Source organism: Lissotriton helveticus, chromosome 8, assembly GCF_964261635.1.
Source record: "Lissotriton helveticus chromosome 8, aLisHel1.1, whole genome shotgun sequence".
Classification (NCBI taxonomy): Eukaryota; Metazoa; Chordata; class Amphibia; order Caudata; family Salamandridae; genus Lissotriton; species Lissotriton helveticus.
In genome coordinates, this window is record NC_136069.1 from 489,113,496 (window position 1) to 489,129,277 (window position 15,782).

Consider the following 15,782-nt stretch of genomic DNA (forward strand, 5'->3'; position numbering starts at 1 on the left):
TTCATGAACAGCTCTATGAAACAAAATACATATTGGCCACTCTGACCTTGTGTTCGCGTCTGATTTAATCGATACACCTGTATAAAAACTAAACTTGTTTACTTGTGACTGGGCTGCGAACAGATTATATCTTTTCATTTGTTTGCTAACCCTGAAATTCGCTGCCCTAAGTCAGCTGCAATATGTCCTTCCACTCAGCTACAGCACACACTGTTACTCATAAATGTCTTCCAGGAAATAAGAGAGGTTGTCATTGCAAAGCAATGAATTCCCCGCATCACCTGTCCCCGCTGCAGATATACTAGCAAATCATGTCTCCCATGTTGGTTCCTTTCGGCAGGTCACTTTGGACTTACTTTGGACACTGACTGTAAAACCGTCTCTAAAGAACTTTACACATTAGTGAGTGTGGATCAATCACATTGTAAGCAGTGACATACATTTGAGATGTCATTCCATAAAATCAACTTGCCCCAGGGATTTTCTGGTCCCTAAACCACAGCCGTTGCATGGTGTTGCCCTGAAATGGAATGGATTACGCACACTCAGGTTACTGTTTCAGAGGTTGTAAGAACACATTTTTTTTTTGTTCAAGTATCTTTATTGCTTATTTAACCTTCAATATCTAGCAATGTTTGGCGGTTGTTAGACAACTATATGAATTTGTCCTCTCAGGGGTTGGTTGCTCAATATCCTTTTGATTCCATTTCTTAACTTATTTTCTTACCAATGTTGCAGATGTCACTTCTCACCTTTTTATCCCCTTCTTTTCTATCTTTCTGCCTTTCTCCTAGTCCTTTTTCTTCTTTTTCCTTTCCCTTTCCCAGTTTCCTCTTGTTGATTCATTTTATCTTTTTAAGCAATACAACTAAATATGTCTATGTTGTGATACATGTAGTTGCTTCATTTTTCCCCACACTTCTGGGATGTATACTAATATTTGATTAATATATAATATTTATTATCTGTCATGATATTTATTGGGTTACTTTTTAAAATTATACTTTTGCTACCCCCTTTATCCGAGTCTGATGGTTCTTGGTTTTGAAATTCTTTTTTTAAATCTATTTATTATATATTTGATTCTGACCTGTTGTAGTGTTATTGTATTACTTTTTATTTATTTATTTATTCAAACAGTTTTATATAGCGCTGGCAGGACCCAAGGGTATCAGAGCGCCTTACAGACAAAAGATAAAAACGAATATATTATACAGCTCAAACATAAAGGAAAGGCAGGTTATGAGAACAAAAAGTAAAGAAACAATAGATGTAAATCAAAGGTATAGGCAGTAACATTAAGAACCAGTCAGAGTAGAAGGGGGAGGAAATAGGGGTGAGGAGGGGATATGGAGGAAGTAAGGGGAGAAGAGAACCATAAGGGGAATGAAGTGGGAAAAAGTGAACAGGAGGAAGGAGTAAGGAGGAAGATGTGGGGAGCAAAGCGGGGTTGGAGGGTCAGGTAAGAAGCAGAGGGGAAAAAAAGTAATATAAGGGGAAGGTTAGCATGGGGTTTCAGAGCCCACCTGAGCCCTGCAGCCCCCAAGCCCTGCAAGGGCAGGCGGGAGCCCTCCCGTGGAGGCTCGGAGCAGGCAGATTGGCGTTATTTTGGTCCCGCTATCTGGTCGCACCTTTCGCCTCGCCCATCTGGTCGCACACAATGCTTTCCAATGGGGCGTCCAGATGGCCGGGCTTCCCTGGAAGACCCAATGAGGGGTCATTCGCCTCCCTGATCCCAGCGAGGACTCCAGGAGGTTGGGCGCCTCCGTGTCCTGGGTCCCCACAGTAACTCGGAGAGCGCAGGTTCCCAGAAAGAGGGGTAGCCTAACTCCGGATTACTAGGGGCAGGGTATGCCGGGACACCCCTCCTGGGCTGACGGTTTTCTGCTGGTGACCATATGGGCTATGGTCGGACGACACTTCTCCTCCGTCCAGGGGGCTCCGGACCACGGCGCGGCAAAGTGCCTGGGACGGGCTCCATATGTTCCAGGCAGTCCTCCCCCGAGCGTCCGGGCCTGAGAGCTACGGTTGTCCTTCCCGTGCCTGAGGCCCAACGTGGGGTTTCAGAGCCCCCCTGAGCCCTGCAGCCCCAGAGCGCTGCAGCCCCCAAGCCCTGCAGCCCCGGAGCCCTGCAGCCCCCGAGCCCTGCAGCCCCTGAGCCCTGCAGCACCCGAGCCGTACAAGGGCATGCTGGAGCCCTCCCACGAAGGCTCTGCGCAGGCAGATTGACGTTATTTCGGTCCCGGCCATCTGGTTGCACCAATCCCCTCGGCCATCTGGTCGTACGCAATGCTTTCCTAAGGGGTGACCAGATGGCCGAGCTATCCTGGAAGTCCCGGTGAGGGGCCATTTGCCTCCCTGATCCCAGCGAGGGCTCCAGGAGGTCGGGTACTTTCGCACCTTGTCACCTCGCGTGCTCGGATTACAAGAAGGGGGTAATTTTCTTCTGGATTGATACAGAGAGGGTCTGCCCGGGTACACACCTGCCTCTCAGCCCCTTCCGATGGTCCTTTTTCTCCAAGTTTGCTCAGGCAGACCTCCGTGAGGTCCAGCTATGCAGAGACGGGGGAAGGCAGCACCCGGGCCTGCCGGCTGAGGCCCCCAGGGGCCCGGGTACACACCTGTCTCTCGACCCCTTCCCGATGGTCTTTTTTCTCCGAGTCTGCTTGCCCCAGGAGCAGGCTGGCAGGGGATGCTTAGCCTGCTTACCCCCTGTGCAGCGTGGCCTGCCAGGGGATGCCCCAAGTGTACTCTGATCGATGGGGCACTCTCGGTCTGTTTAGGGATGGACTGCTTGGCCAGCCTCGGCTGTTGTTTTGAGCACAGATCTTCCACCCTGAATGGACCGTCCAACTCGAGAGCCTGCTGCCTGGCGGGAGGCCCTTTACCCAGCAGTGCGTAGGCTGAGTGGCCCCCGGTAGCTCGTGCCCCCCCAGTGGTCTGACCCAAGCGGAAGGGGTCGGGTGGCGCTTGGCCCTTGGATGCTGCTGCCCAGCAGGTCTGTAGGCGCTGCGCACCACAACGTCACCCCTCTCTGCCCAGCACATTTCCACAGCAGCTCTGAACGACTTCCGAGGGGTGCCGCCACGGCCAGGCTCCGGCACTCCTGAGTCTCGCTCAGGCTGCGCCTCGGCCCACCTCTCCCTCCTGGGAGAGACGGCTGGGCCTGCCGGTGCCCATGCGACCGCACCTCTCCACACCCCTCCAGCGAGCCCTCCCGCTCTGTTGGGTGGGCTCATTCCCCTGGCAGGCTCCCGGGAGATGGAGGGGTGCGCAAAGGTTGCCGGTCGGGGAGATGGGCATGTGGCCCCCACCCTGTCAGCAGGTGTGGCTACCTGGTTGATCCTGCCAGTAGCATATGCTTGTCTCAAAGATTAAGCCATGCATGTGGAAGTACACACAGCCAGTACAGTGAAACTGCGAATGGCTCAATAAATCAGTTATGGTTCCTTTGATCGCTCCATCTGTTACTTGGATAACTGTGGTAATTCTAAAGCTAATATATGCTGACGAGTGCTGACTTCCCGGGATGCGTGCATTTATCAGACCAAGACCAATCCGGGCTCGCCCGGCCGCTTTGGTGACTCTAGATAACCTCGGGCTGATCGCACGTCCCGTGACGGCAACGATACATTCGGATGTCTGCCCTATCAACTTTCGATGGTACTTTCTGTGCCTACCATGGTGACCACGGGTAACAGGGAATCAGGGTTCGATTCCGGAGAGGGAGCCTGAGAAAGGGCTACCATATCCAAGGAAGGCAGCAGGCAGGCAAATTATCCACTCCCGACTCTGGGAGGTAGTGACCAATAATAACAATACAGGATTATTTTGAGGCCCTGTAATTGGAATGAGTACACTTTAAATCCTTTAATGAGGATCCATTGGAGGGAAAGTCTGGTGCCAGCAGCCACGGTAATTCCAGCTCCAATAGCGTTTATTAAAGTTGCTGCAGTTAAAAAGCGCCCCTTTGATGCTCTTAACTGAGTGTCCTGGGGGTCCGAAGCGTTTACTTTGAAAAAATTAGAGTGTTCAAAGCAGGCCGGTCGCCTGAATACTTCAGCTAGGAATAATGGAATAGGACTCTTGTTCTATTTTGTTGGTTTTCGGAACTGTGGCCATAATTAAGAGGGACGGCTGGGGACATTCGTATTTTGCCGCTAGAGGTGAAATTCTTGGACCGGCGCAAGACGAACCAAAGCGAAAGCATTTGCCAAGAATCTTTTCATTAATCAAGAACAAAAGTCGGAGGTTTGAAGACGATCAGATACTGTCGTAGTTCCGACCATAAACGATGCCGACTAGCGATCCAGCGGCATTATTCCCATGACCCCCCATGCAGCTTCCGGGAAACCAAAGTCTTTGGGTTCCGGGGGGGAGTATGGTTGCAAAGCTGAAACTTAAAGAAATTGACGGAAGGGCACCACCAGGAGTGGAGCCTGCGGCTTAATTTGACTCAACACTGGAAACCTCACTATGCCTGGACACGAAAAGGACTGGCAGATTGATAGCTCTTTCTCTATTCTGTGGGCGTTGGTGCATTGCGGTTCTTAGTTATTGGAGCGATTTGTCTGGTGAATTCTGATAACGAACGAGACTCCTCCATGCTAACTAGTTACGCGACCCCAAGCGGTCGGTGTCCAACTTCTTAGAAGGACAAGTGGAGTTCAGCCACACAAGATCGAGCAATAACAGGTCTGTGATTCCCTTAGATGTCCGTGGCTACACGCGCGCTACACTGAACGGATCAGAATTCATGATAGGGATTGGGGATTGCAATTATTTCCCATAAATGAGGAATTCCCAGTAAGTGCGGGTCATAAGCTTGCGTTGATTAGGTCCCTGCCCTTTGTACACACCGCCCGTCGCTGCTACCGATTGAATGGTTTAGTGAGGTCCTCGGATCGGCCCCGCTGGGGTCGGCAACGGCCCTGGCGGAGCGCCAAGAAGACGATCAAACTTGACTATCTAGAAGAAGTAAAAGTCGTAAGGGCCATTATGTCACTTCCTCAAGGCACCCCCACGACCCCATTAATGCTTGATTTAGGTTGTAAACCTATTGAAGATCTAGCAAAGTTCCGGCCCCTACTCCTTTGGGCCCGGTTGTGGCGTGTCCCGGATCTCGCCAAATATGCGAAAGGGCTCTCTGAAATTATTTCACTACCAGGATGGCACAGAATTAAATGGTTAAGAGACATGAAATCCCTTTTGTGCAATTTGGGCTTAAGTGAAGCTTGGGCAAATAAGGCATCTCCACCAAAGGCAACACTCAAGACTTTGTACTGGAATTGGATTCTGATTGAACGGTCCACTAACCGTTCATTGGGCAGATTGACGGAGGACTTTTTGAGATTCAAGGATCTACCAATTCGGGAACTCTATCTTGACATTATCGAGAAACCATTTGATAGGACCCTTTACTTTAAATTTAGAATTGGAACTCTTCCCCTGTATGCCTTCACATCTCGGTGGAAATCGCCAGTACATACTACAGAGTTTTGCCCTTCGTGTTCACTTAAACAAGAGACAGTGGCACATTTTATGTTTGAATGCCAGGAGTATGCCCGACCAAGAAGAAAATGGCTTAAGCATTTGTGCCGCATGCTGGGGACTAGGCATCACGTTGAGGCATTACGCATCTTAATGTCAGACTCTCGCCCACTGTATGTTTGCACCCTTTCAAAATTTTTATCATGGGCCTGGTGCATTAGAAGTAAAAGGCTTAAAGAAAATGTTTAATTCTTTTTTAACCAAATTTCTATGATACGCTTCTTTTATCTGAAAAACATGATTTTTAAAGCCTAAATTGTTGTAATTCTTTTTTATTCTTTTTAACCAAATGAAGTTGTGTATTTTTATTGTGAAGCTTTTATGATAATTTTTATCGAAATAAAGCCTTTTTGACTTGACTTGACTTGTAAAAGTCGTAACAAGGTTTCCGTAGGTGAACCTGCAGAAGGATCATTAACGGCGGAGCGGCTGGAACGACCAACAGTGCCAGCCCGAAGCCCTCGGCTGCCTCCTGATAGCACGCACCCTAGGTACAGGGCCCGGCCCTGCCCTGGTGCACCCCGGCTGGCGGAGTGGTCCGCGGCCGCATGGGGCACCTGGGTGAGGACCGGGTCTTTGGCGGGCCTATTCCCCCTGGGGAGGGCCCGACCGATGCATGAGGGACCAGGCATGTGGGACGGTCCCTGTCCCCTGTCCCTCTCCGAGACAGAACCCAAGTTCACCTAGCACGACCCCCACCGAGCGGTGGGGGTAAACCGATTGGCAGTGCAACCTGGGCAGGTACCACCCCTCCCTCGAAAGGCCCTGGTGTAGGCTGGGCCCTCCCATGCCCAAGTCCCAGCCCGACCGGGGTCGGGGCGACCGAGGAGCCGCCCTTCTCGTGCCGCAGGGCAGCCTGGAAGAGAAGGGGCGAAGGGCCTGTGAGGGGAGGGTGGGCTGATCGCCAGCCCACCGGCACGGCTCGTGCCGCCCGGCGATGGACGGCTAACGTGCAGGTGGAGCGACCCTCCCTTGTTTCTAGGTTCCCGGTTCGACCTGGCCCCGTGCGGCCGGACCGAGGGGTTTGAAGACTCATGCGGTCTCTCCCGGTTACCCCGAGAGGGACCGGCGGCTGCAAGGCTGCCTGCTCCCATCGCACTGGGATCCCCCTCCTTGCTCATGGGTGGGTGAGGGGGACTCCCAGGCCAAGCACCTGGCAATGTTTTTTTCTCTCAACGGTGCAGTCTGACTCCCAGAGGGGAAGCCTTGAACGGGGCGCCCGGACTGTCTCACCGCATGGGTGGCGGACGGATGGCGTCACCTTCCTCCCGCCTCTCCTGCACCCACAGGTGGGTGAACGTTTTCAAAAAAGTTGCCTGTGACTCTTGGAAGTGGATCACTTGGCTCACGCGTCAATGAAGAATTAGTGTGAATTGCTGGACACATTGATCATCGACACTTCGAACGCACCTTGCGGCCCCAGGTTCCTCCCAGGGCTACACCTGTCTGAGGGTCGCTCGATTGTCAATCGCCCCGGGGTTTCCCCGGGATGTGGCTGGGGCCGTCGCTGGGTTAGCTCCGCTTCCCCTTCATCCCCCCACAAGGTCAGTCCCCCCAATCACCCGTGGCAGGGTCCCTCGCCGGATCCGCCGCGGAGGTACACCGCCGGTGCGCTTGGCCCCCGAGAAAGGGGCCTGGCAACCGGTCCGCCCCTGGGCCCGTCCCGGGGTGCCTGGCTACATGCAACGCATGGCTGTCTGTGGTGTCCCACCAGCTGCCCACGCTCACATGCCTCGGGAGCCCACCTCTGCGGCCGGCTTCCCAGGGCCGACGAAACCCCTCCAGATCCAATCCGGGTAAAGAGGGGGCGCGCTGCCGGGATGCCAGGCCCCTGCTCCAGCAGAGACCTGGCCTTCCCTGGCAACCCCCTTTGATGCTATGGCGTCATTCTTCCGACTACGACCTCAGATCAGACGTGGATACCTGCTGAATTTAAGCATATCACTAAGCGGAGGAAAAGAAACTAACCAGGATTCCCCCAGTAACGGTGAGTGAAGAGGGAAGAGCCTAGCGCCGAATCCCCGCCCAGCGACGGGCGCGGGAAATGTGACGTACAGAAGACTGACTCCCCGGAGTTGCTCAGGGGGCCCAAGTCCTTCTGATCGAGGCTCCCCCCGCGGATGGTGTTAGGCCGGTAGCAGCCCCCGGCGCACCAGGATCGGGTCTTCTCGGAGTCGGGTTGCTTGGGAGTGCAGCCCAATGCGGGTGGTATACTCCATCTAAGTGGTTCGTGGGGCACTCGTGCTAAATCATTCCTAGATGACCTGATTCTGGGTCAGGGTTTCGTAAGTAGTAGAGCAGCTACCTCGCTGCAATCTATTGAAAGTCATTCTCTGAGCCAAGCTTTTGTCTCTCCGTGCATGGGCGTCCACAGATGCCTCCCTCCACCACACCTAGGGGTGGGTCCCTCTGCCGCCGGGCCAGCGGAAGGGACGCAGAGGGGGATAATGAGGGCCCAGGGGAGGCCGCCTCCACCATGTGCCCTCCGGTACGGGGACCTCCCCCTCCAGTCCCTGCCCCACCGGGGTGCAGGGACGGGGGCTACCATCCCTCGCGGGTCAGCAGGGTGACCAGATGGCCTTGGCTGGCTGGGCCCCCCCTTCCCGCTGCCCCTGGGCAAGTCGGGCAGGGAGGCAAGCAGCGGCCCCGGGGAAGGAGCCTCCAGAGCAGCTGCCTCGGTGCGCCCAACCACCCAAGGGTGACTTGGTACAGCACACTCCCATGCCATCTGGGTGCTGGGTCATCCCAGGCCATCTGGTCACCTGGCTGCATGACCAGATGGCCCTGCGGGCCGGGTGACCCGACAGCCCTGCGTGCCAGGCGACCAGATGGCCCTGCGGGCCGGGTGACCAAATAGCCCTGCGTGCTGGGTGACCAGATGGCCTTGCGGGCTGGGTGACCAGAAGGCCCTGCGGGCTGGGTGACCAGATGGCCCTGTGGGCTGGGTGACCAGATGGCCCTGTGGGCAGGGCGACCAGATGGCCCTGCAGGTTGGGTGACCAGATGGCCCTGCGGGCTGGGTGACCATATGGCCCGGTGGGCTGGCAGCCAGGCTAACTCCAACTTTTGTCCCTCCCCAAAGTTCTGTAAGCCCCCACTACTTGGGGGCTTAATAGTCGAGAAAAATGGGCGAGGACGTGTCCTGGGCTTAACCCTACCTGGTTCCAGCCATGGGTCTGGGTGCTGGGAACTGGGGGGTCTGTCGGGGCCGGGGGAGACTCTCACCGGCCTCGCTAGGGTTCGGAAGCTGGGACCGGGGCCGGGTCTCATGCTGCGTCCTAAGGTCCCAGGCTGCTTCAGCCCCCGTCCTGGAAGCCAGCTGAGGGTCCGGGCGCTGGTGACGGGGGTCCGCCGGGGCCCGTTGAGGCTCTCCCTGGCCTGTTTAGGGTTCGGAAGCTGGGACTGGGCCCGGGGTTCGTGCTTCGTCTGAGGGTCCCAGGCTGCTTGGGAGCCCCCCATCCTGGTAGGCAGCCGAGGGTCCCAGCGCTGGTAATGGGGGTCTGCCGGGGCTCGGTGAGGCTCTCCCCAGCCTGGCTAGAGTTCAGAAGCTGAGACCGGGCCCGGGGCTCATGCTGCGTTGCAGGGTCCCAGGCTGTGGGAGCCCCATCCTGGAAGCCAGCCAAGGGTCCAGGTGCTGATGACGGGGGTCCACTGGGGCCCGGGGAGGCTCTCACCGGCCTCGCTAGGGTTCGGAAGCTGGGACCGGGGCCGGGTCTCATGCTGCATCCTAAGGTCACAGGCTGCGTCAGCCCCCGTCCTGAAAGCCAGCTGAGGGTCCGGGCGCTGGTGACGGGGGTCCGCCGGGGCCCGTTGAGGCTCTCCCTGGCCTGTTTAGGGTTTGGAAGCTGCGACCGGGCCCGGGGTTCGTGCTTCATCCCATGGTCCCAGGCTGCTTGGGAGCCCCCCATCCTGGTAGGCAGCCGAGGGTCCCGGGGCTAGTGATGGGGGTCTGCTGGGGCTCAGTGAGGCTCTCCCCAGCCTGGCTAGAGTTCAGAAGCTGAGACCGGGCCCGGGGATCATGCTGCATCCCAGGGTCCCAGGCTGCGGGAGCCCCCCGTCCTGGTAGGCAGCCGAGGGTCCGGGCGCTGGTGATGGGGGTCTGCCGGGGCTCGGTGAGGCTCTCCCCGGCCTGGCTAGAGTTCAGAAGCTGAGACCGGGCCCGGGGCTCATGCTGCTTCCCAGGTTCCCAGGCTGCGGGAGCCCCGCATCCTGGAAGCCAGCCGAAGGTCCGGGTGCTGGTGACAGGGGTCCACTGGGGCCCAGGGAGGCTCTCCCTGGACTGGCTAGGGTTCGGAAGCTAGGACCGGGCCTGGGTCTCGTGCTCCGTCCGGCGGGCCCCGGGGTGCGGGAGCTCCCCATCCTGCAAACCAGCCGAGGGTCTGGTCACTGGGGACGGGGGTCCACTTGGGCCCGGGGATGCTCTCCCCGGCCTGTCTGCTTTTAGAAGCAGGGTCTGGGCCGGGAGCAGCGGTGGCTGGCTTTATGCGCTACGCTGGCAGAGCGGGGTTTTCTGCCCACCCCTAGATTCAACCCCCTAATATGAAGGGAAACTACATTCAAGCCAGACATAGTTATGTATGGAACACTAAGAGTAAATGCATCTGATAAAAGGGTAAAAGGGCAGCCAAAATATAATTAAAAAGTAAAGGAAATAAGGCATGTATACCAAAGTAAAATGAAGCAGATGTCCGAAATTTAAGATGGCGAGAAAGGGAGGAATGAGAATTAGATGGAAGAAAAGATAGACCAGGAGAACTTCTAGAAAAAACGGAGCATCAACAAAGTGCAACCCCACCAGGGGATGTCTGTAGGATACAAATTGCATGGCAGGACAACGTGGAGGGACAACAGCAGAGGCTATCTACGTCAGCGTGAACAGCTCAAAGATAAACAGGCCGCTGAGAGACGAAACAGCTCTGAAGATAAAGAATCTCTTAAAATACACATCTTTTCATGGTCCCCATGAATTTCTTCATCAAAAATTTTAATATGTCCAGTAGACATCTGTGCAAGTTATGGGTGAAAAAACAATGATTTGTTTTATCCTTTAAGTGTGATATTTTTACCTGAATACCAATGTTTAAAAAATCATGCCAGAAAACAGACAGAATTTGATACGAAAGATTATGGCATCCACCCCACCTGCCATTTTTTATACCCGATAGAACTTTAGGTGCCTTTTCCTGGACCTAAGCTTGGCATTCTGATGTCTTTATTTTACCCCATACTGCCACGTATTTCAACCAGTGCATTTGTAAGGTGACAGCTTTGCAGTGTCTAGACAGGATTGCAGTGTGTTTCACCTGTAGATTCCTGTTCATACCAAACATGCAAAATGTCTTTACATTGCTAAAACGACACAGATGGTGTCACAATCTTCTGGTGCTACAGCCTATCGAGAAAGTAATATGTGTTCCAAGTTAAAGGGACCATGCAGTGAATGATGACATTAATGCATCTCAAACCCCCAGCTGATATTATCAAACAAAGCAACATTCTAGAACACCTCCTATTGATGATTGTTAGGAATGCAGGACTAGGTAAATAGAACAGGATTTTTTCTCTACACTGAATGGCGAGATTTTGCTGGTGCTTCTCCTACGTCACAATTATTAACATTTTCTAATACAAGTGTTTATTGTTTCTCTAGGTGGAGGCATCCTTGACTGTGTGATTATTGGAATGCAGCTTAATCTAATTTTAAAACTGCTAAATATGAATTACGTAATCCAACCAGAATATCCAAGTAAATAAAAAAAGAAAAAACAAAAATATGCTCCTTTATGCTTGCACCTATTTTAGATCTGAGCGTCTGGATGTTTTGCAATTAGCAACGAAGCCAAGGTGTACTCACATACACAGTAATTTACACTGTACCAGGTGAAATGTATGCATATATAAATACATTTAATGTGCTTTCCCAATCACTAACTTTTCTTATTTTGCTTCTCTACCAATAGAGTAAATATATTTGCCCGTGAAGTAGTTCCTATCCGGCAACCACTCCAATTTTAGGGGTTTTCCTATACAGTAGCCGCCGGCATGGCTCATGAGTGGGAGGGGCGGGCGCAAGTGGTTGTGGGGGGGATTCATGGGGGTGTCGCTGTGGTTGCGGGGGATCACGGGGGTGTTGCAGGGAAATTAAAAAAAGAAATAAAGTTAAACGTACCTTTCCACCAGGTCCTGCGTCTTCTTTGCTCCTGCTCCCCTGCCTCTGACAGGAACAGGAGCAGGCAGCCAGGCTCCCTCCCCTAAGCCAATCACAACGCTGCATGAGCATTGTGATTGGTCAGGATGGCACCCAGCCAGGGGCTTGTGGGGTGGGCATGTTCTCCATGCAGACTGCAATGCAGCCTGCATGGAGAGGGGCAGAGTGTGTGCATGACAGGTTTGGGCGGCCCGAGAGGGCAGACCAAAAAGTCTTTGCTCATTCAGGAGTGGGTAAACCACTCCTCCCCTGCCCTGCTCAAGGAGCAGAGCAGCCCTGCTGACCCACCCACCCACAGTGCACAAAGCAAACATAAAATGGTAATTACTAAAAGTTATTACCATTTTATGTTTTGGCTTTCTCACACTGTGAGAAAGCAGTGGGGCCATGCTCCTCTGCCCTAGTTGAGGAGCCTCCCCTGTTTCTATCTGGTGCTGCATCCTAAAGGCGGACTTATTTTTGTTATTTAAGGGATTCATTTCATGACTGTAGTTAAGGTGGGAAAGTAACCACAGTTTTGTGAGTTTGCGTGTTCTACCACAACATGTTCCTGTGATTCAGAGGAAGAAGTGTAAAAGAAAATCAAGATTTTATTAAAAACAGATTATGTGCAGTATCCTCTAATGCTTTCCTAAAAGCACATTACCATAGCAACAATAGACCATAAATATAAACAACCTTCAACAACATTAAGAGTTCAGCCTCTGTAATGCTTTTTTAATGTAACAAAGTCGTATTTTCCTTCAAACATTAACTAAGTTGAACTTTGCAATCATCCTCAAATGACTCTCTAACATCACAAACTGTAGAAGTATTCCAAAATCAACTGCAGGGTCTTCATATAGCGTGGAAACAAAGAAGAAACTATTAATTATAAATGTAAAGAATAAAGGTAGTTGTGACGTCTCAAACATCTCATAGTATAAAATATATTAAACAATTTGACTTCATCAACATTAATTTGATGTTATGTTTGTACTCAATATCTCTTTAATTCACCCACATTGCACCAGGACAGGAAATTAGGGTGTGATAATCCAAAACTCTGTGTCTTTATTAAAATCTCTATTTTCTTTAACACGTCAACTCTAAAAATTGGAATTTTAAGTCAAGACAGGAGGCTCTGATTAGGAGCAAGTTCAAAGCACTTGCACAACACACTCAGATACATATGCACTTGATTTTAGATAAAAATTTGCAAACATAGAAACATTTGGCCAATTGGCTGAATAAAAAATATCATCCAATAGTCCACCTATCACAAATGCCTTAGTAGCCATCACACCTATTGATGAGTGTGCAAAAAATATTCACACATTGACACCAGCTTCTTGCATCACATTTTAACCCGTCTTGCAAAAGTAGACACAGCCACTGGTCTGAATGACTACACATACCAGTTTCAGTTTCAGTTTAAAATGTTTTATTCGGTTTATAAGACATAACCATATAAGCAAAACAAGTACATAAACATTTCAATGAATTAAATTATAAAAAAATCATCAGTTTGCCTAAAATGGATATTTCATTCATAAATCCTTTTAACACGACATTTCATGAACAGTTTTCCATTTGATAATCAATACAAAAAACAATTTATATCGTGTAAAAACCCTGGAATGCATTAAAATTTGTATCATGCAACTGTAATAAATCCAAGAACTTGCCAGAAATATACCCTAAATCAAAGTATACATACAATTTAGAATGTACAGACAGGTCAAATTTCATATAACACAGTCAAATAATATCAGATGACTATGGCTTTCCTGGCAGCTGTACATTTCAATATATATGTCGCTACAAAAAAGCATGTGTCTGGGCTTTCCAAAGAACATAACAGGTTCATTGCTATTTTTGTGGAACAATCATGTTTTTTTTAAAAAGACAGGTTTAAGATAAAATGTCCTGTATGAGGAATAAAATGTACAAAATAATAAAAAGTGGCAGCAACTCTGTCTTGAAATGTTATCACATGGGCATACAGAGTCTGATCGAGATCTCATTTTAGGAAAAGCTACTAAATGGTGTGCAATACCCAATCTTAAGCGCGTTAAAACAAAACGGTGGGAATTTCGAGTCACAATGGAGAGATAAGATTGAAAGCCAATATTCAATTGTAGGTCCCGGTAAAAGGCCACACTCGATAACTTTCCAGACATCTTTTCACGGTTCTCCATTTTATATATAAGAAACCTTGTTTTTATTTCTTTTTTGGAGAATAGAACTACATTCTCAGGTTCAAGAAAAATATTACAATCAAACAAGAGATTGTACCAGTAGTAAATATATTTGAGCCATGAAATGCGGGATACATGGTCAAGCCTCAGGCAGTCACGAATAATCTCTTTTGTAAACTGTGTTTCTGTTTTGGCCCAAATGGAGCGCCATAGCAGCAGGGGGCATAGTGAAGCTATGTCAGAGATATATTCGATTCCTACCTCCTTATGTACTAATTCAATGGATGCCGAGGTAGGTACGCAGAGTAGCCTATCACAAATGCCTTAGTAGCCATCACACCTATTGATGAGTGTGCAACAAATATTCACACATTGACACCCGCTTCTTGCATCACATTTTAACCCATCTTGCAAAAGTATACACAGCCACTGGTCTGAATGACTACACATACCAAATCAAAAGTTGATCTGTGCTACAGGTCTCACATTACACGTTTGGGTTTTACCTCGTATTCCTTAATGCATCACATCACACACAACTTAAGTTATTCCATAACTGTTGAAGATGTTTTCATCCTCCTAGAGATACTGAAAATCCCTCTTTCTGGTGCATAAAACACATTTCTCAAATCCAGGGTTCTTACATGCAAACCCCTTCTAAAGGATATTAAACAAAGACATATTGCAAATTTCCAGGGCAGTAGCTTCAAAGACACATCTTTATTGCCCTGCCAAATCATTAACAAATGTAAAACTGCATTCACATCCCATAAACCAGAGTTTTTACTCCAGAGGCCTCTTTATGCAGATACTTTTTATAAACATACAAATCAAATCCTGTTTACCGACACAAATTCTGCCCACTAATGAATGGGGCCTCTTTATGCAGATATGTTTTATTAACTTACACATCAAATCCTGTTTACCGACACAAATTCTGTCCACTCATTCACAAAATCACAAATGAAGGTCTGAAGGCAGGATTTCTTTCAAAAAAAGAATTCAGTTTTCTCAATGTAAAGAGTCCACGCATTCCTGTGATCTATACACTTCCCAAAGTGCATAAAAATGCATCCAACCCACCAGGAAGACCCATCGTCTCCACGTGTGGTTCAATACTTGAACCCCTGGGCTCGTATGTCGACTTTTTTATCAAAGACTTTGTTCCTAACACTCAATGTTTTGTCAGAGATTCAATGGACATGAATAACATGATCGAACATCATCCCTTCAATCCTGACCGAGAGACTCTATGCACCATGGATGTAGAGTCTCTCTACACAAACATACCCCAGACATCTGCTCTATTAGTAATCCAAAGAATTCTTGACTCACGACCTCGTCCGCACCCTGTACCTACTACTTTCATTCTCCAACTCTTAGAGTTGTGCCTCACCAGGAACTTTTTTATGTTCAGGAATGACTTCTTTGAACAAATCAAAGGGACATCCATGGGGGCTATTTTTGCCCCCAACCTGGCGGTCCTCTATATGGACCAATTGGAGACCAATGTCATTCTTACACCCTCCAACCCATTCTTTGCCAACATAGGTTTTTGGCGCAGGTATATTGATGACATTTTCATCATTTGGAAACAGGACGTCGGATACCTGCGCCAATTCCTCCATTGGATGAATAACAACTGCTCCGGACTCACTTTTACTGTAACCTCTGCAACTGACTCCATAGCATTTTTAGATCTTTCGATCTTTCACTGTGATGGTCATCTCCTCACCAGGCTCTACCGTAAACCCACAGAAAGAAACACTCTCTTGGCCTACAGCAGTAATCACCCCAGGGCCTTACGTGATTCCTTGCCCTATTCTCAATTTTTGAGAATTAGA

General features: G+C 50.0%; 2 pseudogenes; both read left to right on the forward strand.

The window, feature by feature from the left end:
- Positions 1-3,332: 3,332 nt before the first annotated feature.
- Positions 3,333-5,002, forward strand: LOC144774776 (18S ribosomal RNA; annotated as a pseudogene).
- A 1,868-nt stretch (positions 5,003-6,870) lies between these two features.
- LOC144774583 (5.8S ribosomal RNA) lies at positions 6,871-7,006 on the forward strand (annotated as a pseudogene).
- Positions 7,007-15,782: the final 8,776 nt, after the last annotated feature.